The following is a 26,235-nucleotide window of genomic DNA, read 5'->3' as shown; positions in this document are numbered from 1 at the left end:
GAAAGGAGATCACAGTCTTCAATGGAGCTAACAAACTATGAAAGTCCAGACTGGGCTTAACTTTTCCATAGTAAACACTAAAGTTTAGCTGCCCAATGGCTATAATCAAGAAAGGGCCTCATGAAAATGTTAAAGAATTAAATAGAATTCCATTAAATTCTAAAACCATAAGGCAGAATTCCCATCATGGAGCAGAACAAATGAATCCGACTAGGAACCATGAGGTTGCGGGTTCGATCCCTGGCCTCACTTAGTGGGTTAAGGATCTGGCGTTGTTGTGAGCTGTGGTGTAGGTTGCAGACAGGGCTCGGATCTGGCATTGCTGTGGCTCTGGCATAGGCCAGCGGCTACAGCTCCAATTAGATACCTAGCCTGGGCTCCTTCATTTGCCATGGGAGTGCCCCCCCCCAAAATAATAGTAATAAAAATAAAACAAAAAGGCAAGAATTAAATTGGTAGTTTATCTACTGATGATAAAATAAATCCCCCAAATATTTAAAATCCAAGCATATCATGCATATTCCAGCCTACAAGCTTTGTTCTCAGCAAGATATGGCATTATTACCATTGAGCAGAACCCAGCACATAGTAGATGTTCCATAAATACTAACAGAGTAATCTAGTGACCTTCTCTTTATAGTTTCTATCTATAAAACTCTGACAAGATCGCACTAAACAGGATGTAACAAAAGCTGTATTTGAGCATACAGTGAAGTGTCTTTCTTTTAAAACCTATTTGTAAAACTTAAAAGGCAAATTTATTTTTAAAAAAAATTACGATGTACTGTTCCCAGTGATCTGTAATTGTGGCACAACAGGAGATTTTAAAAACAGTGATTTTTTTTTATTTATTAAAAAACTTATTATTGAGAATCCAGTTAGAGTCTGAGAATGGGCTGATGAATAAAGCAGATATGATGCCTGCTTTCATGGCATGAGGAACTTTTATATCTATAGGATAATAAAGTTTAGTTGTTAAATGGAAAATTCTGTCAACCTACTTTTGTGACCTAGGATGTCAAAAAAGTATTTTGATGGATTTTTAAGTGATTATTTAAACTGACCATTTATTTCCGTACCAGCAAGAGTCTTATTTTCAGAAATCCCCCTTTTCTCTGAAAGTCAGGGATAAGCTAATCAACCTCCAGTTCACAGGTGGCAAAACCAATGCACAAGGAGTTTAGTTTGCTTGGAAAAGGCAGTGAGACCATGACAGCATAAGCAGACAGCAACACAAGTCTCTGCGTAGTGAGGTCAATGTGTGTTTAGTAACACATGCTTGACATTTACAAGAAATGTCATTCAAAATGAAAGGTCACGGAGTTCCTGCTGTGGCTCAGTGGAAACAAATCTGACTAATATCCATGAGGATGCAGGTTTGAACCCTGGCCTCGCTCAGTGGGTTTAGGATCTGGTGTTGCCATAGGCTGTGATGTAGGTTGCAGACACAGCTTGGGTCTGGCATTGCTATGGCTGTGGCATAGGCCAGTGGCTACAGCTCTGATTTGACTCCTGGCCTGGGAACTTCCATATGCCTCAGGTGTGGCCGAAAGAAAGAAAAAGAAAGAAAGAAAGAAAGAGAGAGAGAGAGAGACAGAGAGAGAGAAAGAGAGAAAGAGAGAAAGCGAGAAAGAGAGAGAGAGAGAGAAAGAGAGAAAGAGAGAAAGAGAGAGAGAGAGAGAAAGAGAGAAAGAGAGAGAGAAAGAGAGAAAGAAAGAGAGAGAGAGAGAAAGAAAGAAAGAAAGAGAGAGAGAGAGAAAGGGAAAGAGAAAGAGAGAGAAAGACAGACAGAAAGACAGAAAAACAGAAAGAAGGAAGGAAGGACGGAAGGAAAGAAAAGGAAAAGAAAAGAAACGAAATGAAAAGAAAGAAAGAAGGAAGAAAGAAAAAGAAAGAGAGGAGTTCCCGTTGTGGCGCAGTGGTTAACGAATCCGACTAGGAACCATGAGGTTGCAGGTTTGATCCCTGCCCTTGTTCAGTGGGTTAACGATCGGGCGTTGCCCTGAGCTGTGGTGTAGGTCACAGACGCAGCTCGGATCCAGCGTTGCTGTGGATCTGGCGTAGGCTGGCAGCTACAGCACCAATTGGACCCCTGGCCTGGGAACTTCCATATGCCGTGGGAGCGGCCCAAGAAATGGCAAAAAGACAAAAAAAAAAAAAAAAAAGAGAGAGAGAAAGAAAGAAAGGTCATTTACTCAAGAAAGATTTTTTTACCATTTAAAATGATTATTGCACCATCCTCTAGCCATACAGACACTGTATTTTAAATAATTCAGTACAGTCTGTACTTCCTTGGCCAATTTCAGATCTCAAGGTATGCATCTGTTCCAAACTTTCTCCATTTCTCCCCACTGCTTGAATAACCAGAAAAGTTATCACTATTTACTGAAATGCCATATCTGGTGATGACTCAGACAGGACAATAACTGATTACAAGGAAAAATGCCATCTGCAAGATTATTCTCTATAAACAAAGACACAAAATTAAAACTACACCAACAACAAACCATAAAGGACAGGTCACTGTGAAATATAATTTTTGAAGTTTTTTTCCCTCCCACTGGAGAATTCTTTGATCAGGGTAAAAATTCAGTTATTTTCTCTAAGTTGTTATGACCCACATGAAAGCTGCACACTTCCACAATCAAGATGTTTGTGATGAAAGTGAAATACGGTACTTTCATTTTCAAACATCAGATAATTCTAATTTATATGCTGTATAGATTCAAAAATTTCATTTGCAAGTCAGCTGTTTACAAAGAACAAAAACAACAAAAATTGTCATGGTATTTACATTTCCTAACGCCTTTCATACAACACTGGATTTGATTCTCACTATGGGCAGCACAAAAGTATCTGCATTGCCCCTCACCCAGCAGTGTACTGTGAGCCTAAAGGCAGAGGCGCTCAGGGACTCGCCCAAGGTCTCCCAGGTAAAAGTCAGGCACAGTGGGGGCAGGACCCAAGCTCCTGACATCTCTGGGGACTGTGTGGTCTGGTGGAAGGTTCTAGTGGATAGGGGCTGAGGTGGGAGGAATCAAGCCCCTGAATTGACGAACAGTGGAAAGAAGACCCCAGGGCTCCAAAAGGGAGGTCTGAAGGCAGCATCGTGTTCTGGTCCAACCACACAGACCTCTAGATACTTCTCTCTATTCCATTTTTTTTTACCTGCAGGCCCCATGGATTATCTGTTCTCTTCCCCTTCCACTGATGATGCTAATTACTCCTGACCAGAGCACGTCTCTGCCCTTCCTTTTGGTCCTTCAAAGCAAATACCCTGTCCCCTTGACACTTTCCCAGAAGTTTGTAAGGATGGAAACAATTTTATAAGAGACAAAATCCCTGATACTACAGCCATGCAATTTTCTTGGTTTAAAATATAGTCAATTTAGAGTAAACGAGAAAGGCTATACATACATACTAATAAAGCTCTTTCAGAACATAAAGGACTGAAGTGAAATTCATCTGTGTTTTAGATTAGTGGGGCTAGATAGCAAACATTTTAGGCTTTGTGGGCCATACTGTCTCTGTAGTAACTTCTCAACTCTACCATTGTAGCTCAGAGCAGCCACAGACAATATATAAACCAATTGAGTGTGGCTGTGTTCCAAGAAAATTTTATTGACCAAAACAGGTTGTGTCAGGCTGTAGTTTCCAGATCCCTGTTTTAAACAATGTATGTCCTCCACCTCTTCTAGGATAAAAAGGTACATTGTTATATAAGAAGATGAGAAAGGGGCTGTCACGAGCCTGTCATCATGATCGCATTCTGCTGGTGAACTGGGAGAGGAGAGAAGTGGAGAAGAGTAAGCAGCAAGGTATAAGGGAAGGTTGAAAGGAGAAACTCTTCAGTGATGGGAGGGGAACCCGAAGGCTTATATGGATCCCCCAGAGATTTGTTTTGGGAAGGGGGTTGGAGGCAGGAAGTGGGTGAGGGGGCTCCCTCACTCCTTAGGCCTTCTTCAATGGGGAGCAAAGTCTAGGAACATTCACCCCAGGCCTCTCTCCAGTCACTGGGTTGGTGATTGGGGAGCACTCAGCTGCAGGTGGTTCTCCCTCCTCCCCCTCTCCTCCCCCTTCTCTTCAATAATGCCCCACAGGGGCCCCCTCCCACCTGAGCAAGCCTGGCCCAGCCCAGCAGATCCTATAACTGTATGGAGTTCTATCTAATTCTAGGGTTCAGATTAAGAAACTCATTTGCTCCTTGATAGAAGCCACATTCTTCAACACCAGCTTTTTGGGCAATAAAGATGAGAATTTGGTCTCCATCTGTTTTTGTTGTTGTTTGTTTGTTTTCAACCTAAATTGACCAGATCTTATCTGAGTAAGAAGGGTGTTATTATTGGAATGCTCTAGAGTCCATCAGGGCTGGGAATAGACTGGTATGGACAGGATTGGACCCTGCCTATGTATGAAAAGCTGTGAAGACAGATATTTTTTCTTTTCTTTTATTAGAGAGGAATTATCTAGAACTCCATATCTAAGAATGCAGTTGACAAATCACTAGTTTCAAGGGGTTCACATAGAAACAACTACTTCTATGGTCAAAAGTAGGAGAAAAACCTGCAGAATGTGTTCCTCTCCAATTGATTTCCAATTCTCTTTAACATACTAAAGGCTCTGAGAAACTCTTCAGTAAAGAAACCCCCAATTTTTTTTCCAATGCATTTGACTTTTATAGTAAACTTTAATCAATGGATACCTATTAAACATCTTGCAGATGTCTATGAACATAACATGGGAAATGCTCATATAACATTTCTGAAGCTAAAACTGAATATGAAATATACTGTGTTTACTGGGTTTTTTAGACAACTCTCAACACTGGCAAATTTCTTATTTAGTCTTTGAACCTTCATTTGATACAACATTAACCCACACTTACTTTCCTTCAGATGATTCACTTTACAACTCCCTCTTAATTCATTCAGCTGCATTTGGGGCAGACTAGAAGAATGTGACTGCATTCTACTACATGATTCCAATTCCAGAATAGCTGATAATCGACAAAGCAGAAAAGGATAGCCAGATACCTTGAAGACACAGGAGAAAGCCCTAGTGCTCAGAAATATCTCCTCCACAAATTCTACCAATTAGAGATTCATTAGAGTTAATGAGCGCCTCTTTTAAAATGCAAATGCCCTCTGAGAGTGTTTGCTTATTAGTCTTTCACCAAGGGACATAGTGGAAAGAACAGTGCAATGGCCACTCCATTAACTCCTTTGCATTCTTCAGTCACACACTCATTATCCAAGGCGGGCCTGGCACGGTGGCAAGATAATGGCTTTGGAATCCGCCAGAACGCAACCCAAATCTTTTACCAAATCTATGACCTTGTGCAAGTTACTTAACTCCCCAGAGCCTCAATTTCCTCATCTGAAAAATGGGAACAATGATACATAATAAGGCTATTATACAGATTAAATGAGAAAACATGTTAAACACTAATTGTAGAGAAGAAGGGAGAGGAGCTGGGGCAAGGTTAGCATTATGTCATAAGTCTTGGTGCCAAATGCTGCCCTGTTGCCATGATTGTATCTTGGGAGAGGTAAAAGCAAAAGCCCTGTCTTATAATTTCATTTAGTGCTCGAAGCAGTATTGGGAGGTAGGCTTTGTTATATCCACTTAAGAAAGGCAGAGCTGATGTTGGAATCCAAGTCTGCTGACAATGCCAAATCATCACATCATATTATGCAGCTTCCTCTTATTGATCGAATGTGAGTTAAGTTATCCAACTCAGCTTCATACGTTTTACATTTAAGTCTCCTCCAGTTTAGTTTTCCCCTTCACTTTTTCTAATTCTATCTACCTGCTCCCCATTTTCGACTTCACTGAAGAGAGAAGGAAGAGAGAAAAAGCAAAAGAACTAATTGCTGAAGACATGCCCTGCCCAGGAGCCTAATGCTGCCAGGTCAGGATTCTGCAGACAACTGCAATCTCACAAGAAAATAAGCCAGGGCAGGAACAGCTAAGCCGTAGAGGGAGGAGTGCAGTTAGCAAACAAATAGAGGAAACTAAGCTAACCAGGAATTAAAGGCAAGCAAATTAAAATGGCACCAAGAACATATTAAGGTAGCATCCCCAAATTATTACAAAATCGTTAAGGATGCTTACAACTAACACATTGGCATCATTGTGATAATGAAACAAATGCTCAGAAAACATCTGCTGATTCAAATGTATGTGGGAAGGGGGACAATAAGAAAGATAACTGTATACATACACTCCCAAGGGCTTATAAAAAGAATTATAAATGGCTGTTAAAATATGAAGAAAATTGAAATTAAGAGTTCAACAGAACAGGCAATGTAGTTTATATCAGAGTGAATTTTAATTTTAATATATATTTATACATAAGTTTAACGCACTATGTTAGATTTTAACCTTATGACTACTATTAAAATCATACAGCTAAAACCTTGTTTACTTCTTTGAAAGCTTAGGGTCACATTGGATACTTAAAGGCTAATTTACTCAGGGAAGTAAGAATAACAGCAAATCCAACTGAAGCCAGATCCATTGAACAGTCCTCCGGCAGCTCTGAATTAACTTGTCCAAGGATCCCACAGATTTCTTGAGTTTGAGTCTTGTTACTTTGTAGCTATGGGTAATAATTTTCTGGAAGGTTTTGAGCAATTCAAAACATCAATTAAGTACTTAACACCATGTTAAACAGTTAAGCCCAGGCATTCTTATTTTTAGGCTAGAAGACTAGAAACTCAAAAGGCCAAATAAATTTCGTACTTGTATATTTGAACAATACCATATTATGCTGTACAAATATGCATTCAAAGTTTGTTTTTTTGTTTTTTTGGTTTTTTTTGTCTTTTTGCTATTTCTTTGGGCTGCTTCTGCGACATATGGAGGTTCCCAGGCTAGGGGTTTAATCGGAGCTGTAGCTGCCGGCCTACGCCAGAGCCACAGCAATGCAGGATCCGAGCCGCGTCTGCAACCTACACCACAGCCCACAGCAATGCCGGATCGTTAACCCACTGAGCAAGGGCAGGGACCGAACCCGCAACCTCATGGTTCCTAGTCGGATTCGTTAACCACTGCGCCACGACGGGAACTCCCAAAAGTTTTTTTTTTTTTTTTTTAATAGCTTTCCTAAATCAGAGTAAATTTATATACTGTGAGAGTAAGTTGGACTGACCATCCTGACCCTGGATCCCAAACTGCTGCTGAAAGAAAGCTCTACACAAAGGGTTGCTCAGAGCAGTCCACTGACAATGGGTTCTATAGGCTCTGCTACAAACTGGACTGTCACCAAAAGGATTTTCAGTGTGCATGGCTTGAAACCTAAATTTGTAAATAGAAAAAAAACAGGATCACTCTACCAGTTTGCCTAGGATCCTGGAACAAAGACTCAAATGTGCTGCCTGTTGTGGGTGAAGATGACGGCATTGATCCATCACCAATTCTACAACCTCGGTGGGAGACGAGTGGCATCTCGTCACTGAAACTCGAGTGTGTCCAGTCTACTTTCCAGCCAATAGAAGAAACTTGTAGAATTAATGGTTAGTGTGAGGAGTTCTGCTCCATCATTTTTCCACATAGAAAAGTTAAGTGGCCCCATGAGAACAAATGTGTTTCAACCTATAGCATCAGTTGGCCCAATCAGAGATATTAGGTAGGTAAGCTGTAGTCTCTTGAAATTGAGTTCTTAGATTGATCAAAGGGTGGCAGTGTAACAGAAAACTGCAAAGAAAATTTCTAGCAGAAACAATAAAAGCAGTATATGAAATATAATCAGCTTCATATTGTTTCATTCAACAAATATTTGTTAAACACCTACTATGTGATATGTATCATGCTGGGTACCACACGAACTACAGCAATATCATGTCCCCTCTGCACAGCACTTACATTCTAGAGGGGATTTCATCCAAGGAAATGGAAATCACAAAAACTATTTGTAGAAATTAGCTAAAAACTGAAAATTATGGGGGTAACAAGTCAATTAAGAATAGAAATATGAATGAAGTATTGTGGAAAAAGTGGCGAGCTATAACAAAAATAAGCTACATATAGGGGCTTTTCCCCCCAGCTCCTTTCATTAAGAGTAAAGTATATAATTAGTCGGTATCATTACTTTTAATGGAAGTCAAATATTAAACACGTTCTTGTATCACTTACACAAAAGTCTGAAGAGAATATTTCTAAAAATACACCAATGTTATCTGAAGAAAAGTTGATATTTAAAAAAAAAAACAACAAAGAATCACTTGCAGATCACAGATCACAACTAGAACCAAAGCACCCACGGTGGACGTGATGACATGGTATGATGTGATTACTAGGTGAAAACAAAGTTTTATTTCGAAATGCAAAAGAGGGGAGTTCCCATTGTGGCGCAGCAGAAATGAATCCGACTAGTATTCATGAGGACACAGTTTCAATCCCTGGCCTTGCTCAGTGGGTTAAGGATCCAGCATTGCCATGAGCTGTGGTGTAGGCCACAGACACGGCTCTGATCTGGCATTGCTGTGGCTGTGGTGTAAGCCAGCAGCTGCAGCTCCAATTTGACCCCTAGCTTGGGAACCTCCATATGCTGCAGGTGTGGACCTAAAAAGCACCCCCCCCCCCAAAAAAAGTCAAAATGCAAAAGAAGCTGGTTATACAATATGAGTGTATGACATTTCTGTCCTGAGGGTCACAATATGTCATATTTAAAACACTGTTATGGAGTTCCCTGTGGCACAGAGGGTTAAGAATCTGCAGTGGCATATGGTGCAAGTTCGATCCCTGGCCCAGGAACTTCCATAAGCCACAGGTGCGGCCATTAAAAAAAATGCTCGTGTAAGACATGAGATTTGGTACCTTGAAGAACTCAGGTAAAACTAAACATGACAAGGCCTAAGGGAGAAAGTCCTAACCTGATCACTGGCCTACCGGGTAGAAGCAGGCAAAGAGCAACGGTGAATCACTCATTAGCATCCTGAAGAAGAAGGACCCTGACAGTGCCCAGATCAATGTCCAGGGTTGTGGAGTTCCTATCATGGCTCAGTGGTTAACAAACCCAACTAGAAATCATGAGGTTGTGGGTTAAATCTCTGGCCTTGGTCAGTGGGTTAAGGATCTGGCATTGCCGTGAGCTCTGCTGTAGGTCGCAGAGGCTGCTCTGATCGCACGTTGCTGTGGCTTTGGCATGGGCCAGCAGCTACAGTTCTGATTAGACCCCTCCATATGCCGCGGGTGTGGCCCTAGAAAAGACAGAAAGAAACAAAACAAAACAAAACAAAACAAAAAAGTCCAGGGTTGCAAACTCAGGCCCAGCTAAGTTGTTATATTTATGGAACTTTAAGTTGGGCCATAACACACAGACTAAATGGTCAAGAAAGCGAATCATGGGCTGGCTTGGGATGACTGTGCCCTCAAGAAAGCTGGGGCTGAAAGCAACAGATAGCAGGGCCTTCAGAAACATAACCAAGGTACACATGAGACATCCTGCTGGTGGGGCAGCCCAGTGACTCTCACATTACAGTATGTGTAAATCTCATCTGAGGTGCAAATTCCTGAGTCTCACAGGAGATTCAGACTTGTGAAGCTGGGGGTGAAGGGCTGAGAATCTAGATTTTTAGCAAGCATTCCAGAAGATTCCTTTTTTTTTTTTTTTTGGATTGATGACATGGAAAATTATTTTTTAGGATTGTTATTTTTTCCATTATAATTGATTTACAATGTTCTGTCAATTTCCATTCTACAGCAAAGTGACCCAGTCATATATATATATATATATATATATATATATATATATATGTATGTAATATATACTTTTTCTCACATTATCCTCCATCATGTTTCATCACAAGTAACTAGATAAAGTTTCCTGTGTTATACAGCAGGATCTCATTGCACATCCACTCCAAATGCAATAGTTTGTGTCTATTACCTCCAAACTCCCAGTCCATCCCACTCCTTCCCCCTCCCCCTTGGCAACCACAAGTCTGTTCTCCAAGTCCTGAGTTTCTTTTATGTACAAAGGTTCATCTGTGCCATATATTAGATTCCAGATATAAATGATATCATATGGTATTCGTCTTTCACGTTCTGACTTACTTCACTTAGTATGAGAGTCTTTAGTTCCATGCATGTTGCTGCAAATGGATTCCAGGAGATTCTAATGCTGGTGATCTGTGGAATATACTCTGAGAAACACTGAAGCTGACTGAGATAAGTTTACATGGCTGACGGAATAACATATATCGAATTTGGGGAATGACTGCCTCCTCCCTCCTTCCTTTCCACATTGTTTAAATATTTAGAGAGTACGTACATATCCCTGTGCTAAAGTTGGGGCTCAATAACTGCCAAAAAGAACTGAAAGCAGGGTCTTGAAGAAATATTTGTACATAATGTTCATAGTAACATTATTCATAATAGTCAAAAGTCAGTACCACCCAAAAGTCCATCAACAAATGAGTGGATAAACAAAATGTGGTAGATATATATGTACAATGGAGTATTATTCAGCCTTTCAAGAAAGGAAATTCTGACACATGCTGCAACATGGATGAACCTTGAAGACAAGTAAGATAAGTCACTCACAAAAAGATACATACTATGTGGTCACTTTTATATGAGATGCCTAGAATAGTCAAATTCATAGACATAAAAAGCAGAATGGTGGTTGTCAGGAGCTGGAGGGAGGGGAAAAATGAAGAGAGTTTCACAATTTAAGAGTTCTGGAGGCTGATCTACAACATAGTGAATGCGTTTAACACAACTGAACTATACATTTAAAAACTGTTAAGATGGTAAAACCCTGTGTATTTTACTACAAATATAAAAATTTTTTTTAAATAAGATGTTTTATTCTCTATGTAGAGCAATAAAATGGTAGAAGTTAAAGGTAAGCCTGCTGCTGGTCAATACGGTATTTTACAATTTAGTTTTGTTCTAAGTGTTTACATGCAGATGTTATAATTAGTATTTATTCCATGTTCATGTTGTTATTTAAATAAATATTTACATATAAATATTTACATGTCTATACATATACATATTTAAAGAAAAAAGGAAAAATCAAGTGAAGCAAGATGTGTGTTTTCTTTCTCTCTGCTACAGAATTGGATACGGCTCAATAAAGGGCCTGGCTATAAAAATTGTTGCAACAGCTACACACTTATAATGCACTGCTATATAAATAAATATATATCTATATGTGTGTGTGTGTATATATATATGTATATATATATATAATATCAAGAGAACATTCTTTGGCCATTATGTACTAGCACAATTGTGTTGTTTTTATTAATGAGTATCTGCAAATTTATTTGTATTTACATTACCAGGGAACAATACAGTGTTAACAATATTGAATATCAACTTGCTATACTTCAAAAAAACCTCAACTGCTGGTTTTAACAATTCAAATTTTTGAATAACTTGAATCAAGAAATCAAAAATATAAAGTACTTAATAGATCAGATAAAGCCCAATTATAGGTCATGCTAAACTTCAGAGCTAATATTCCTATCTTTTAATGACCTAATGCTAAACACCTAAAGGAAGAGATATTTTTCAACCCCCTTAACCCCTGATGTCCCCAGAATGGGGAGAGGAAGTGGGTGACAAAGAAATCCAAGTTTTAGGTGGAGGGGATCGATATCACCAAATAAATTCTAAGGTCCCTATGGCTAGTTTGTGCTTCCTTTCCACTGAAATCCCACCAAATCTGAGGCGTTAAGGGAAAAGGAGAGGAGAGTAATAGGATAGAATTCAGCGGACAAATCAGATTTCGAGCATCCACTCCCCATAGATCCTAATCTAACAACTGGGGGAAGATGACCTCAGGAGCTCCAAAATAGGCTGCCAGCACAAAATCAGAAAGATGTAAGGACAGAAACCCCAAAGGAATAAGTGCCCTGGTGAGAATGAGAATGGCTAAAAAGTATGAGAATTTACTTGATTATAAGACAAAAAGTGATGATAGAGCAAGGACCACTCTGCCTGAAATGTTCCTCAACCAGTTGATACGTAGTCAATCTTCATGTCCCACTAATTCAAGACCCAGTAAAACTCATGCCCCCTTTAAATGCTTCCATTTATTCTCATTCCAAGGCACTCCCAACATTTGCAGTGATTTAATTATTTGCACTCGCTTGTTTAATAGCTGTTGTTCCTGCTCCACCAGGACAATGATGTGTTTTTTCTTTTTTTGCCACAATATTCCCAGCACCTTGTACAATGGCTGGCATCTGGTATGCACATGGTAGGCCCTTATGAAATGGCCACTGTTTGATACATTACAGCAAATGCGACCTTGTTAAAAGGTGGGTGGAACATAGTTTCAGAAACACAAGTTTGTGATGAAACTATGGGATAAATAAAGGAACCTAAAGAGGATGCACTATGGTTGGTAAAAGGAAATCAGTTTATTAATAGCACTTGGAAGTGGGTAAAAGGCAGATGCTGAACAAAAGGCTTAGGGAAAGATCAATAACCACAGCTCTATTGTCCAGTTTGCACAGGGTTTCTGCAATAAGGAAGGACAGGGTAGACCAGCTGTAAAATACTTAGGAACATTTCCCAGGAGGTCTTTAAGGGTAGAAGAAAAAGGACAAAGAGGCAATACTGACTTTGAAACTGAGAAGAGATTTTACAGGGTTCAGTGTAGGTATAGTGAGTTTGAGATAATTGCATGAAATATCAGAGGTGGCTGAGATTCCAAAGGAATTCTGATAAAGTATTTTTATTCATCTTATTGTACTGAATGCTATATTTTTAAGTTTACTGATATGTATTTGGCAAATTTTAAAAATGCCTTTTTTGAAAAAATATAGTGCTACATTAAAAATATATACTAACATATCTGTGATATTTTAAAAATTCCTCTAAATATAGTTGTAAAGTTCAAAAAAAGTTGCAGTTCTTTTAGTCTGTAAAGAAGGAATCACTGATTTTAAGACTGGCCAAATAGGAAAACCACTTGTTACTGTAAAGTTATGAAAATTGTATATGGTTTATGCACTTTAAACTTCAATTTCTAATTCATTATCACTGAATGCCACAGTAATGCTGTTTAATAAATTCAATATTCTTGAAATTAGAATTTGTGCATTAAATCTCTATTATAGATTTATATCTTTGTGACTCAGTGATTTCAAATAAATTCAGTAGTCTTCTCAGGGCTGGCTCAGTGAAATTAGAATTCATCTTGACATGCGCCTAATGAAATTCCAATCTTCAATAACATTTTTTTACCCTTTATAATGATTTTTATTTTTTCCATTATTGCTGGTTTATAGCGTTCTGTCAGTATTTTACTCTACAGCATGGTGACCCAGTTACACATACATGTATACATTCTTTTTTGTCACAATATCATGTAATAACATTTTTTTAAGGCTTCAAGGACTAGGATAGAAAAGACGCACATATTAACCAACCAGCTCTGATACACAAAGTTGTCTAAGAGTAGTTGCTTCATTCCCATCAACCTGTCTCAATCAAATTCCTCCTCTTCTCCCACTCGCCACTTTAACCACCTCCAGACTTGATGAAACAAACTCCCTGCTGTGGCGATCAGATCTCCCCCATCACCCTATAAGAGAGCACATCCACCCTAGTGAGAGCAAGGCCCCTGAAACCAGAGCCCACAGGCAACAGACAGAACCTCTAAATCCAAGGAAAGAGCAAAAGTCATTCTCCTCACCAGGCTTCTTGAGGGGGACCTACTGAACGTTCACTTCTCTGTATGGTGCCAACCAAGCTATAGACCATGCATCTACATTCCCATCTCATTGCAAAAGAAGTCAGGAAGAAAAGCACAAAGATTATGTTTTTTTGTTAAGCCTGATTCTAAGATTACAGCAAACTGTGTGCTAAAGAAGTTGTTTCTCAGACCAGGAGACAGTATATATAGAGTAGAAGAAAGAGCTGGGGAGTAGATTTAGGCTCTGGGTTCTCAAAACAGTAAAACAATCCATCCATATTCCAACATAGTAGAAAACAAAAACATTATACAATCGTCTGAATGTTCCCTCTCAAAATTCATATGATGACATCCTAACCCCCCAAAGATGATGGTATTGGGAGATAAGGCTTTTGAGAGGTGCTTCAGTCACAAACATGGAACCTTTGGGAATGAAAAAGACCCCACTGAGTTCTTTCCTCATATGAGGATGTGGAGATAAGGCTCTGGCTCCAAACGAGGCAGAGGGCCCTCACGAGAAAGCAACAATGCTAGTACCTTGATCTGGGATTTCCCAGCCTCCAGAATAGTGAGAAATAAATTTCTGTTACTTATCAACTACCTAGTTCTAATACATAGTAGCCTAAATGGACTAAGGGACAATCCAAAATCAAAATAAATGAATAAATGATTTGGGGCTTAACTGTCACTTTTGGTTCTCCAAATATCTGTTTCCCCACAAGACTGATGAGCTAGTCTTTTTATTTTCCAATTTCCATGGGCAGAACATTTGTTAAAATCAGTCTATCTAGCTAGCTAACTAGCTATCTGGATCTTTCTTCTTTTTCCTCTCTCTCCCTAAATAATTGAGTCCAGTGGCAGGAAGATGAAGCCTGAACAGAGAGAGGAGAAGGTGGGGGAGGCTGTGGCAGAAATGGCTGCTTCAAGCTTCTGAAAATAGGCCTGGATCATCTCATTGGGCTGGAAAGCACTCAACGAGTGAGGAGCACAATTTGAAGGGGCTCCCACTTGCCCAAACTGGGAAATTTTAAGCATCAAATAAATGACAGTAACAGACTATAATCCATTAAAATAGCCATAAAAATAATTTCTAAAATCCATGCACCTGTACTAATATAAAGAAAAGAATGGATAAATAAATGAGGGGAAAGCTCTTCCTTGCAGTGGATGCCAATGGAAGAATTGAGAAGGAATGAAAGAATGAGAAAATCACCATTTGGCAACTGCTACAGTAATAATTAATTCAGCCAAAAAATGAAGATAGATGCTAAAACTAGTATGTGGGAGGTTGATAAGGAACTGGATATTACATAGTCTCAAAATACCACCCCCAGATACTGATTATAAAGAGAGAATGAGTAATGTTATGGCAGAGAAATCTGAGAGATACAATCTCCCGTAAGAAATGGTGGTTAACGCCCCCAGCAATGCAACAAACGGGAACCGTGCACTACTCGATAGGATGCAGTAAGAACACAGCACTTTTGTGATATCCCTGACAAAAATGCATAACCCCAATCTAGTTTCAAGGACATGTCAGACAAACCCAAATTGAGGGATAGTTTACAAAACTAACTGGATTGTAATCTTCAAGAGTATCTAGCTATTGAAAGTCAAGGAATGACTGAGACCAAACTATTTCAGACTGAAGGGAATTAAGAGACAAGACAACTAAGTGCAACATGTGATTCTGAACTGGATCCTTTTATTACGAAGTACATCATTTGGACAAAACATAAATGAACACCTATGGCTTTGCTGGTTAATGTCCTGAATTTGATGACTGATGGAGGAAATACCCTCACTTGTAGGAAATACACACTCAAATATTTGGAAGTAATGACACATCATATCACAACTTTATTCTCAAATGGTAAATCAAAAAAGCTCTTTGCACTATTTTTGCCAATTTTCTGTAAATTAGAAATTATTTCAAAATAAGAAAAATAAATGAGAGAGGAATAGTTAAGTTGCTTAGAATACATAGGCATGATATAAAGATAAAGGCAGAGACACTGGTAGAGATTTCAATGGCTCACCAACCCACCAACCAATACAGAACTAATCCTTTACCTTTTTAACACTTTCACTCATAAATGATTATGTAGGAATGTAATAGGCACAGTTACCCCAGGATGTTTCATGTGTAATAAAAATGCTAACACAGCCAGATAACTAATGAATCTTTCTAAGAAGAAGGGGCAAAACAAATTTAAGAATACATTCAGATAATACAATAATGTATAACCAGTCTAGTCTTGTGTATTTTCTCATATAGCACTTTTCCTCAAAAGATTTTTCTACTTTTCAAGGAAACTGTGACAGTTTCATGCATGGAGAGACAAACTCTCTGAAAAAACTTTACAGGGATGGAATAATGTTTATTTAACAGGTGAAACAAAATAATGAAAAAGAGACTTTAAAGTTCCCAGCATCACCAAATGCCTAAGTGACAGAGCCAGTATTCAAACTAAACTCTGTCTGGGTTCAAGACCCACATCTCTTCTCACAGAATTTTAAGAGGAAACAGTTAATTCTGATTTTCTCTATGAACAATATCCCCCTGCAGAATGGCATACTCCACAGGCAAACAAGATACATCTGTCATCTTAAATTTCTTCTTTATTTTGCCTCCTTTTTGTAAATGTATTTAGTGAGAGTAAAGAGAGTACAACGCCTACTTCTGACTTCATTTTGCTTAACCAGAACTACTAGCCTTTTTAAAACATTGTGCAAAACAAATTGACTACCACATCTAACAGGATGCGTGTTGAAGCAGTTTTGTTGTTGGTGTTGAAGTAGGTGGTTGGTGTAATTATTTCTGGCTCTGATATTTCATTTCTATGAAGGACCTAGAGCCAGTTTTACATTAGAGATTTTCATCTCTAATGAAAGCACATCAATTTACTTTTTACAATTCACAACAGTCCATCTTTCAAACTAAAACTTTGCAGCTAAGATGCGGAACCAATCTTTGAGCTTATCTTGGCCACTGTCCTCCATCCTTGCTTTCAAACCTATTTTATAAGTGAGACCTGGAAGACAATGTCCTTTTTGTCCATTCTAATTCTCACCTCCCAGCCCCAAAGCTCAACAAAAACCCGCAGAAACACCATCTACAGAGTCCACCTTTTTAACAAGGTAAGTTCAACTCTATAAAAGATAGGATTCTTATGTTCTCATACTTCAGTTCTACTGTCATACAGAGATAGTGAATTCTTTTTATTTTGACAAACGAAATACGTATTTTAATAACACCATCCTTGGCTTACAGATCGATTAGAGCAAGTTACAACTATCTGTAACCGCTCCGACCTAGTTTCATTTCACAAAAAAGAGAAGATAGTACAAACAGCCTGTCTCTTACAAGGATTAAATAAGACTCTTTTCCTAAAAATCAGCCAAACTACTGTCCTCAAAAGAGGACAGTTCGTTTCTTGACCAGACTTGTCCAGGGAGTGTGTGTCCACACAAGAGATTACACACCAGAAATTCTGCTGTTGTTGCTGGTGAGGACACAGAAGGTCAATAACAAAAATTAACTAGGGTTAATGTATTATTTTCTGATTACATTTGTGGCTCAAGATTAGGTGCTTAAAACTATTCTTAAGATTGAACAAACATCTTACAATTTAAAATGAATAAAAAGAAAAAAAAACAAATTTAAAAGTTAAAAAATTTTTAAATATTTAACTGAGAAATTTTTATTTTATTATACATGCAATAGTTTGCATATACATGTCTTACCTCTGAAAAGGAAGGTGATATCTAAGACAATCTGTGATACAAATATATATATCTCACAGTCACAGATGTGTGAGGGTTTCAGACAAATAAGTGGTAAAAGGAGAGAGAATCATGAGAACTATCCAGAAGAAAAGAAGGGTATATGAGATTACAGGGTGAAAAATCTGAACACAAAACTGAAATTTTTCCTCATTCCCTTATTTGTTCTGGCTTATTTTTCAATGGAATTTTTAAAAATTTCTTCCCGAATGACTATACTCTTAAAGAAATAGAGAAGCAAAATACAGAAAAGGTAAGAAAAGGGAATTTTTTTAAATGAGAGAATGGAAAAAATAAATTTAGAGGAACACAAGTGGTAAACAATGTGGTTTTCACTGCATGAGTAATCTGACTAATGTAATAAGAGATTATTTTCCCATTTAAAAATTTCTTCATTAATTTTATGTTTAACTCTGTGACCTGCTTCTTTATTCAAAATATAAGCTTAGAGAAAAGGGTCTGAATTTGACAAAGATAGAACCTCAGTACATTAAAAAAATGGAGTTTTGCAAATGATGAGAATTCTACAATTTTACTTTTAAAATAGATTTTCAAATTACTGTTTTTCTATTTCTGTATTCCCCGTGTCAATTTCTCCTTTTTTGAATTTAGAAATTAAATAGCCCTATCCTAAAATCATTTTTGGTCCTAAACCCAAAGAAAAGAATTGCTAGTGCTCTTACATGCTCAATAATGAGGATGAATACAAAATGAATATACAAACTCAACAGCTTTCAAATATCATTATAAAATATAATAGGAAGAAATTATAAATTCAAAATTGCCATGAAATATAAAATATTGGAAGCAATTTTTTTAAAAAAATAGGTCCTATATGGATAAACGTATAAAATTTACTGAGTGACATTTAATAAATAAATACTTGAATAAATAACAAGTCATCCATGGTCAGCATTTTATATACATATAAATACGTCAATCCCTCCAAGATAAGTCTATAGAAATACCAGTAAGGTAATTCCAATAAAATTCATACTTTTTCCCCCTGAATTTGGCAGTGTATTTTAAAGTTCTACTAGCAAACATTTCAGAAGCAAGACTAATCAGATAATTTTTTAAAAAGAATAAGTATGGGGGGATTTGTAACTTATACACTGTTAAATTTTTAAAAATCTGAATTAATTAAAACAATGGTGAACTGTAAAGAAAACAGATTAAACTGCACCCCAAAAAATCAAATACTTAGGAATATACCTGATCAAGGAGGTTGAAGACTTATATGCTGAGAACTATAAAATATCAATCAAGGAAATCAAAGAAGATGTAAAGAAATGGAAAGATAGTACATGCTCCTGGGTTGGAAAAATTAATATTGTAAAAATGTCCATACTACCCAAAGCAATCTATAGATTCAATGCAATCCCTATCAAATTACTCATGACATTTTTCCCAGAACTAGAACAAATAATCCAAAAATTTATATGGAACCACAAAAGACCCAGAATTGCCAAAGCAATCCTGAGGAACAATAACCAAGCAGGAGGCATCACTCTCCCAGACCTCAGGCAATATTACAAAGCCACAGTCATCAGGACAGTGTGGTCCTGGTACCAAAAGAGACAGACAGACCAATGGAACGGAGTAGAGATCACAGAAATAAACCCAGACACCTATGGTCAATTAATCTTTAACAAAGGAGGCAAGAACATAAAATAGGAAAAAGACAGTCTTTTCAGTAAGCATTGCTGGGAATCATGGACAGCTACGTGCAAATCAATAAAACCAGAACACACTCTCATACCATGCACGAAAATAAACTCAAAATAGCTTAAAGACTAAAACATAAGATGAGAAACTATCAAACTCTTGAAAGAGAACATAGGCAAAACATTCCCTGGCATCAACCTTACAAATGTTTTCTCAGGTCAGTCTCCCAAAGCAACAGAAATAAAAGCAAAAACAAACCAGTGGGACCTAATCAAACTGACAAGCTTTTGCACAGCAAAAGAAACCAAAAAGAAAACAGACAACTTACAGAATGGGAGAAAATAGTTTCAAATAATGCAACTGACAAGGGCTTAATCTCTAAAATATACAAACAACTTACACAACTCAACAGCAAAAAAGCCAACAACCCAATGGAAAAATGGGCAAAAGACCTGAACAGACATTTTTCCAAGGAAGATATACCGATGGCCAATAAGCACATGAAAAAAATGCTCAACATCACTGATTATTAGAGAAATGCAAATCAAAACTACCACGAGATACCACCTCACACCAGTCAGAATGGCCATCATTGATAAGTCCACAAATAACAAATGCTGGAGGGGGTGTGGAGAAAAGGGAACCCTCCTGCACTGTTGGTGGGAATGTCAACTGGTACAACCACTATGGAGAACAGTATGGAGGTATTTGAGAAAACTATACATAGAACTACCATATGACCCAGCAATCCCATTATTGGGCATATATCTAGACAAAACTCTCCTTAAAAAAGACACATGCGGAGTTCCCGTCATGGCGCAGTGGTTAACGAATCCGACTAGGAACTATGAGGTGGCGGGTTCGGTCCCTGGCCTTGGTCAGTGGGTTAAGGATCCAGCATTGCCGTGAGCTGTGGTGTAGGTTGCAGATGCGGCTCGGATCCCGGGTTGCTGTGGCTCTGGCGTAGGCCAGTGGCTACAGCTCCGATTGGACCCCTAGCCTGGGAACCTCCATATGCCGCAGGAGCGGCCCAAGAAATAGCTAAAAAGACAAAAAAAAAAAAAAAAGACACACGCACCTGTATGTTCATTGCAGCACTATTCACAATAGCCAAGACATGGAAAAAACCCAAATGTCCATCGACAGATGATTGGATTAGGAAGATGTGGTATATATACACAATGGAATACTACTCAGCCATAAAAAAAGAATGAAATAATGCCATTTGCAGCAACATGGATGTAACTAGAGACTGTCATCCTGAATGAAGTAAGTCAGAAAGAGAAAGACAAATACCAGACGATATCACTTATATCTGGAATCTAATATAGGGTGCAAATGAACCTTTCCACAGAAAAGAAAATCATGGACTTGGAGAACAGAATTGTGGTTGCCAAGGGGGTTGGGGAGGGAGTGGGATGGATGGGGTGCTTGGGGTTAATAGATACAAACTATTGCCTTTTGACTGGATTAGCAATGAGATCCTGCTGTGTAGCATTGGGTCACTTATGATGGAGCATGATAATGTGAGAGAAAAAAAAATGTATACATGTATGTGTAACTGGGTCACCATGCTGTACAGTAGAAAATTGACAGAGCACTGTAAACCAGCTATAATGGAAAAAAATAAAAACTGTGACATAGAAAAAAAGAAGAAAACAGATGAATGACAAAACTCAGAAATAGATCCTAGGATACAAAATAATTGTATACATTCATTTTATGTCAACAAAATTTTGTTGAATAACTATGTATCAGGTATCGTGTTAGTAGGAAAGGAAACAAATAAAATCTTTCTTGAAAGCATCTGGTAATATGCAACAAAAACTTTTCAAGGGTTTCCATCCTTTTAGCCAGTAAATACACTTGTCAAATTTATTCTAAGATATGGCTGAAATTATTAAGAAATGGCTGAAGTTAGTTATACAAAAATGTTCATTATAGAATTATTTCTAATGGTGAAAACCTGGAAAAAATAATAGGAGAATTAGTAAATTATTTATGGTATATTCATACAATGAAATAATATATACCCACTAAAAGGATGTTTAAAAAATATTAATGTATATTCAAACAATAGAAATTACAAAATAATGAGAATAATGAACTACAAGTGCACAAGAAATGGATGAATCTCACAAACAATAATTTTTAAAGAAGAAATACAGAAAAGATACACACTATGTGATCCATTTACACACATTTATTTTTTCTTTTTTTTTTTTTTTTGGCTTTTTAGGGGCACACCCATAACATATGGAAGTTCCTAGGCTAGAGGTTGAATTGGAGCTATAGCTGCCAGCCTATGCTACAGCCACAGCAACACTGGATCCAATCCATGTCTACAACCTACACCACAGCTCATGGCAATGCTGGATCCTTAATCCACTGAGCAAGGCCAGGGATTGAACCCACAACATCATGCATACTAGTCGGGTTCATTACCACTGAACTCCTCATTTACATATATTTCATACACATAAAACTATCTACATTGTTAGAGGTCAAGATAACTTTGGGGAGTTAAGTGACTGAAAGGGGTAGGCTGGCGGAGATTCTAGGATTTGGTCATTTCTCGTGGGTTTTTTTTTGGTTTTTTTTTTGTTTGTTTTTGTCTTTTTTCTATTTATTGGGCCGCTCCCGTGGCATATGGAGGTTCCCAGGCTAGGGGTCCAATCGGAGCTGTAGCTGCCGGCCTACGCCAGAGCCACAGCAACGCTGGATCCAAGCCACATCTGCAACCTACACCACAGCTCATGGCAATGCTGGATCCTTAACCCACTGAGCAAGGGCAGGGACCGAACCCGCCACCTCATGGTTCCTAGTCGGATTCGTTAACCACTGTGCCACGATGGGAACTCCTGGTCATTTCTAATTCTTGATGTGGATGCTAAAGATATTTTATGAAAAGTCACTGAATGCATCATTTGTACATGTTTCTTACATAAGTTCTTTATCAATAAGAAGCTTTTCATAATTAACGACACAAAAAAATGTTTATTAAAATAAATAAAATAAAATGTTTATTAAAAAATGTTTATTAAAACAAAAAACCATGCTATAAAACTGTATATGAAATCAATAGTTTCTGATAACCTATATAGGAAAGAAGAATTGAGATACATATATGTATCACTGATTCACTTTGCCATAAGCCTGAAGCTAATACAACAATGTAAGTTAACTAAAGTTCAATACAATTTTTTAAAAAAAGAAAAACTAGGAGTTCCCATCGTGACTCAGTGGTTAACGAATCCGACTAGGAACCATGAAGTTGCAGGTTCAATCCCTGGCCTTGGTGGGTTAAGGATCCAGCATTGCCGTGAGCTGTGCTGTAGGTTGCAGATGCAGCTCGGATCCCCTGTTGCTGTGGCTCTGGCATAGGCCATCGGCTATAGCTCCGATTAGACCCCTAGCCTGGGAACCACCATATGCTGCAGGAATGGCCCAAGAAATGGCAAAAAAAAAAAAAAAAAAAAAAAAAAAAAAAAAGAAAGAAAAACTATACATAAGATATAGTCTCAGTTTTGAGCGTAAACAAATAGCAAAGAAAAATTTATATAAGGAAAACAGGTAGGGGTAAACTGGGGGACTTGGGAGGCTTAGAGGCACTAGTAAGACATAGGAAAAGACCCCCATGGCACCTGGCCAGAGTCACTTGCTAGGAAAGCTTGGTGTGAAGATATGGTGGTGACTAGAGTATTCATGGAGTAAAGAGGGTGATTTTAACACAGGAAAAGCTTGAACCTGTTGAAGCTCTGATGGAAAAGAGTCAGTAGCAGGAAAGGTACAGAAAACATATAGAAAAACAGCAATAATGCCCCTTAGCAGGCTGGTAACTGTATATAAAAGAGGCAAATTTAGGAAGGTTTTGATGACTATATGTACACAAAGCTGTTCTCTTTCATAGAATTTTGCAAATTTAATGTGTCGAGAAACTGGTCGATTTTGGCCTCTGTATTTAGCCATTTGTGATTTTTCCTGAGGCCTTCAAATTATTACATGATCTGGATTAGGTTAATTATTGTAAGAGTTCTATCCAGATGATAACCTCCCTCTTACTTCAAAATAAAGACCAGGTCAAGCTAGGTCCAGGTCAAATATAATGACAGCCAATCTGGTGGCAAGTAGCATTTCTACCACACAAAAGCTGTGTGACTTCAGGTAGGTTATTAACTTCACTGCACCTCAGTGACTTGATACGAAACATAAAGATAATAATAGGTAGAAAAGAGGCTTAAACGAAATCATCCATATAAAATGCTCAGGCCAAAATGCTACACAGAGAAAACCCTCAATAATTTTAAATTGCTCTCGTCACTTTTTTTTTAATCTAGGGGTACACTTTCTGTCTTTAGATCTAGAAATAGCAAAACAAAAAACAGAACATAATATGTAATGAATCAGCAAATTCACAGTAAACAATCTTGGCAAAGAATATGCTTCTTCTCAACTTTTTATTTTAAAAAATATTAAATCTACAGAAAATTTGAAACGATAATACAACAAACATTCTAGATTAGTCACCTTCACCTCTATTCACTAATTGCTAAATTTTGCCATCTTTACTATCTACACATACACACACAATGGGTGTTGGAGAGGCTAAGTCTCCGATTGGTTGGCTCACTGTACAGAACATACCTTATCTAAGTGCCATGTGTACAAAACATAAGCCTTTTTCAGAGAATATGATATATTACATAAGACATAATGTCACAATACTAAAGCTGCGATAATTGCAAAGACCAATGGTGGCTAACAGAAAGCAGATGAAAAGATGTTTTTTGCAATGCCCTGTTGGGAAAGATAAAGGGTCTCAGACCTCTATTCTCAGGTCTTTTAATAAGGAGAGAGCAAAGGCTTTCATTAGAGGCAAGGAAGCCTGATGGAGCTTGATCAGGTTCCGAGTTATACATGTTACTTAATGAAGTTACTGGCAAGGGACTTTGAGAAATTTTCCCCTTAGCCATACTAAATAACATTTAAGTGAAGTTTCCTCACTGTCTCTTTAAGCATCCAAATTATGGTGCATATCTGGTAGATAATCAGAAAAAAGTCAAAAGGACACTAAATGCTTTGTCTCAATTATACATCTGAAAATACATTCTACAGATTTTAGGTTGAACCACATAAAATATTTTCTAGGTTAAGAAGTCAATATTGGCAATTTCATACACTCACTCATATTTGTTCTAGTGGGAAATGACACATGTACAAGGATATTCACTGTAGTACTGATTACAAAAGTGGAAGTCTGGAAATTCCCTAAATGTGAATAGTTAGGGGACCAGTATGTAAAGTACAGTATGGCCACATAATGGAATATTATACAAGCGTCAAAAGAAAAAGAATGAAGAATATGTACCACTTGGAAATTTTCCTAAGATACACTGTTAAGTGAAAAATGTATGGTGCAAAATATTCAGTAAACTACTTTTTGTGTAAAAACAGGGAGAAAGGTAAAATGATATATTTACATTTACTTATGTATATACAAAGAAATTCTGGAAGAATATGCAAGAAATTAATAGTATTTGTTTAATTTGGGTGAGCATGAACTGTTTGGACAGAAGACATGTTAGAGGAATACTTTTCAGTGTATCCCTTTTATGTACATGTGAAACATTTCTATTGATTAACTAGTCAGAAAAATATAGGTAAGAATCTCTGAGGAAAAAAGTTAAGGTATTGAATATTTAGATGGGCAACCAGGAATTGGAAAATGCTTCTTGTTATGTGTTCTATCTGCAAGAATGCCCTGTTAAGTTATCATTTCCATTACAGTACAGTTTCTAGTATTTGCACGGTAATAACCATTATTATTGATTTAAGATCTAAAAAAATTGATGTTTTTTGGCATGCTATTTTTGCTTCACATTAGCGAATACAATAACATCCAAGAGGCTTTTTTTAAAAAAATAAACTTTTTTTCCATGTTTCTCTCCATGGTTTCCATCTCTAACCCCTGGCAACCACTAATCTATTCTTCATCTCTGTATCTTTGTCATTTGAGAATATTATGTAAATGAAATCATATAGTATGTAACCTTTCCAGATTACCTTTTAATAATACTATACAACTCCAATCCCTATATTTCGTTTTCCAATACACTTTTTTTTTTTTTAAAAAAAAGTCAGGGTTAAATTGAGGGATAATTTACATGCTGTAATACTCATCCTTTTCAGTATATCGTTCTTATTAAAGTTTTTATAGTTTTATTGTGGTATAATTAATGTATTACAAACTCAGTTTCAAGTGTCAGATTTGATCAGTTCTGACATCTGCATACATTTGTGAAAACTCCATCATAACCAACATCATAAACGTATCTATTACCCTAAAAAAGTTCCCCCTGTGGTCCTCTGTAATCCATTACTCCTACACCACACTCCCATCTCAAGGCAACTACTTCGCTTTCTATCACCACAGGTTTGGAACTTCTAGTAAATGGAAACATTCAGAATGTTCTTTCATTTCTCTTGGGTAAGATACCCAGAAGTTGAATGGCTGGGCCATATAGTAGACATACGTTTAACTTTTTATAAAAACTGCCAAAATGCCTGCAGCATTTCACATTCTCACAAGCAATATATGCAAGTTTCAATTCATCCACATCTTGGCCAACTTTGGTATGGTCAGTCGTAATTTTAGCCATTCTGATGGGTATAGGAATAGCTTGTGGTTTTAATCTACCTTTCCCTAAGAACTAATGATGTCGAGTATTTTTTCACTTGCTTATTGGCCATCAATACATCTTTTCTGATTAAGTGTTTATTCAAATCTTTTGACTATTGTTTAAAATGGGGTTGTTTCTTTGAGAAACGGTGTTGAGAGATTTTTTCCACTTTAGATACAAGTTCTTTATCAGATATGTTTTATAAATATTTTCTTCTGAGTCCCTTCTAATCTTCTTAATAATGCCTTTCTAAAAGCAGAATGCTTAATTCTGATGAAGTACAATTTATCAATTTTTTCTTTTACGGATCATGCTTTTCACGTCCTAAGAAATCTTCATCCGAGATTATAAAATTTCCCTATGTTTTCATTTTTCAGTTTTATAGATTTGGATTTCATATTTAGGTCTACTATCCTCTTTGAATTAATTCTGTATACTACA

The 26,235-nt window shown here is 37.4% G+C and overlaps 1 protein-coding gene and 1 long non-coding RNA gene across 4 annotated transcripts in view; one reads left to right on the top strand and one right to left on the bottom strand.

Moving 5' to 3' along the window:
* LOC110262233 overlaps nt 1-6,898 on the top strand; it is a 163,853-nt gene extending 156,955 nt beyond the window's left edge. Inside the window, exon 3 of the long non-coding RNA XR_002347051.1 lies at nt 3,699-6,898. This is a non-coding gene — a long non-coding RNA (uncharacterized LOC110262233). The remainder of the gene's footprint in view (nt 1-3,698) is intronic.
* The window catches only part of UMAD1 (UBAP1-MVB12-associated (UMA) domain containing 1), a 221,325-nt gene that overhangs the window by 74,221 nt on the left and 120,869 nt on the right, over nt 1-26,235 (bottom strand). The gene's annotated exons all lie outside the window — the stretch shown is intronic.

Source organism: Sus scrofa, chromosome 9 (genome assembly GCF_000003025.6).
Source record: "Sus scrofa isolate TJ Tabasco breed Duroc chromosome 9, Sscrofa11.1, whole genome shotgun sequence".
Lineage (NCBI taxonomy): Eukaryota > Metazoa > Chordata > Mammalia > Artiodactyla > Suidae > Sus > Sus scrofa.
This window is presented reverse-complemented; position numbering and strand designations above follow the sequence as displayed.